Genomic DNA, 3,490 nt, shown 5'->3' with positions numbered 1-3,490 from the left:
GCAGAGTACTGGAACGAATCAGAACATGAGGTGTTGGCTTTAGGGATGATCAATGAGATACACCTGCTGGAGCGCGTGCTACGGACCTGGGTCCTGATCATCGTGAATGAACTGAGATAAGGCGGACTTTACCTAGCATGGACTTGTAGATGACATGGAGGAGCCAGTGGGTCTGGCGATCAGATACATGGAGAGGGGGAGGGCCAGCCAACTAGAGCATACAAGTCGCAGTGGTGGGTGGTATAAGGTGCTTTAGTGACAAAACGGATGGCACTGTGATAGACTGCATCCAGTTTGCTGAGTAGAGTGTTGGAAGCCATTTTGTAGATGACATTGGAGAGGAGGATCGGTCCTAGGATAGTCAGTTTTACTCAGGGTACATGGAGGGGGACGTGAGTGAAGGAGGCTTCAGTTACATGGAATAGAAAGCCGACTCTTGATTTGATTTTCATTGGAGATGTTTGATATGAGTCTGGAAGGAGAGTTTGCAGTCATGGAGCCAGACACCTAGGTACTTATAGATGTCCATGGAGAGGGGGATATTCAAGGTCGGAACCATCCAGGGTGATGATGCTCAGTCATGGGCATGCGGGTGCAGGCAGCGAATCGGTTAAAAGCATGCATTTGGTTTTACTAGCGTTTAAGAGCAGTTGGAGGCCACGGAAGGACCTGTTGTATGGCATTGAATCAGTTACATGGAGGTTAGATAGCACAGTGTACAATGACGGGCCGAAAGTATATAGAATGGTGTCCTAGATCTGCGTTAGAGGAGGATCAGGGAATCGCCTGCAGCAAGAGCAACATCATTGATATAATGATAGAACAGAGAAAAGAGTCGGCCCGAGACCTGAACCCTGTGGCACCCCCATAGAGACTGCCAGAGGACCGGATCAGATCATGCCCTCCGATTTGACACACTGAACTCTGTCTGCAAAGTAATTGAATCAGAACAGGCAAGGCAGTCATCCTAGATCATAGGCTACTGAGTTACATGGAGAAGAATATGGTGATTGACAGAGTCGAACATGGAAGGTCGATGAAGACGGCTGCACAGTACTGTCTTTTATCATGGCGGTTACCTGATATCGATTAGTACCTCAGATTACATGGAGAGGTGCACCTGATCCTAGATCATAAAATCAGATTACATGGAGAGGGGTACCTGTCCTATTCATAGATGGTCAGTGACCTGTTTGTTGACTTGGCTTTCATAAGACCTTAGATAGGCATGGGCAGGATGGATATAGGTCTGTAACAGTTTGGGTCCAGGGTGGAGAGGGGGACTCCCCCTTTGAAGAGGGGGATGACTGGGGCAGCTTTCCAATCCTTGGGGAGGAGGACCTGATCCTAGATCATAATGAAGGAGGGGACCTTCCTCGATCATAATGAATCGATGGAAGGGAGAGGTTGAACAGGCTGGTAATAGGGGTTGCGACAATGGCGGCCTGATAGTTTCAGAAATAGAATCCAGATTGTCAAGCCCAGCTGATTTGTATGGGTCCAGGTTTTGGAGCTCTTTCAGAACATCTGCTATCTGGATTTGGGTAAAGGAGAACCTGGAGAGGCTTGGGCGAGGAGCTGCGGGGGGGGCGGAGCTTTGGCCGAGGTTGGAGAAGCCAGGCGGAAGGCATGGCCAGCCATGGAGAAATGCTTATTGAAGTTTTCAGATAATCATGGATTTATCGGTGGTGACCGTGTTACCTAGCCTCAGTGCAGTGGGCATGGGAGGAGGTGCTCTTGTTCTCCATGGACTTACACAGTGTCCCAGAACTTTTTGGAGTTGGAGCTACAGGATGCAAACTTCTGCCTGAAGAAGCTGGCCTTAGCTTTCCTGACTGACTGCGTGTATTGGTTCCATGACTTCCCTGAACAGTTGCATGGATGGGGACTCTTCGATGCTTTTGCAGTCCGCCACAGGATGTTTTTGTGCTGGTTGAGGGCAGTCAGGTCTGGAATGAACCAAGGGCTGTATCTGTTCTTGGTTCTGCATTTTTGAACATGGAGCATGCTTATCTAAAATGGAGAGGAAGTTACATTTAAAGAATGACCAGGCATCCTCAACTGACATGGATGAGGTCAATGTCCTTCCAGGATACCCGGATCAGGTCGATTAGGGAAGGCCTGCTCATAGAAGTGTTTTAGGGAGCGTTTGACAGTGATGAGGGGTGGTCGTTTGACTGCGGCTCCGTGGCGGATACAGGCAATGAGGCAGTGATCGCTGAGATCCTGGTTGAAGACAGCGGAGGTGTATTTGGAGGGCCAGTTGGTCAGGATGACGTCTATGAGGGTGCCCTTGTTTACAGAGTTAGGGTTGTACCTGGTGGGTTCCTTGATGATTTGTGTGAGATTGAGGGCATCTAGCTTAGATTGTAGATTGTAAGAGACATATAAACATGAGACATGAGACATGAGACAACACAATCATAATGAATCAGATTACATGGCCCCCAGGCTACATGAATATAAAGAGACATGAGACAACACAATCATAATGAATCAGATTACATGTCCCCCAGGCTACATGAATATAAAGAGACATGAGACAAAACAATCATAATGAATCAGATTACATGGAGAGGGGGACCTGATCCTAGATCATAATGAATCAGATTACATGGAGAGGGGGGACCTGATCCTAGATCATAATGAATCAGATTACATGGAGAGGGACCTGATCCTAGATCATAATGAATCAGATTACATGGAGAGGAGGGACCTGATCCTAGATCATAATGAATCAGATTACATGGACAGGGGGACCTGATCTCAAAATCCCCCAAAGGCTCTTTTAAATAATGGATAAATCATCTCCTCATCTTGAGGAGTCACCTGTGACAGTATTCATAAAGAGTAGGAGAGACGATCTAGGATCAGTTTAGTCCTTTAAGATCATAATGAATCAGATTACATGGAATCAGATTACATGGAGAGGGGGGACCTGATCCTAGATCATAATGAATCAGATTACATGGAGAGGGGGACCTGATCCTAGATCATAATGAATCAGATTACATGGAGAGGGGGACCTGATCCTAGATCATAATGAATCAGATTACATGGAGAGGAGGGACCTGATCCTAGATCATAATGAATCAGATTACATGGAGAGGGGGACCTGATCCTAGATCATAATGAATCAGATTACATGGAGAGGGAGACCTGATCCTAGATCATAATGAATCAGATTACATGGAGAGGGGGACCTGATCCTAGATCATAATGAATCAGATTACATGGAGAGGGGGACCTGATCCTAGATCATAATGAACCAGATTACAGGAAGAGGAGGACCGTTTCCTAGATCAGCACTCCAACTCTGGGACAGTCTGTATGAAACAGAACACAACAGGTGTTTACTGCCATCTAGTGGAAGATACCAATACAACACTTTATTATCAGGGTGGGGAGGCGGCTGAGCTGAAACAGAACACATAGTTGTAAAGTCTAGTTACAGCAGGTGTTTACTGCCATCTAGTGGAAGATACCAATA

Source organism: Oncorhynchus tshawytscha, unplaced genomic scaffold (assembly GCF_018296145.1).
Source record: "Oncorhynchus tshawytscha isolate Ot180627B unplaced genomic scaffold, Otsh_v2.0 Un_contig_4597_pilon_pilon, whole genome shotgun sequence".
Taxonomy (NCBI): domain Eukaryota; kingdom Metazoa; phylum Chordata; class Actinopteri; order Salmoniformes; family Salmonidae; genus Oncorhynchus; species Oncorhynchus tshawytscha.
Note: the sequence above shows the minus strand (reverse complement) of the source record.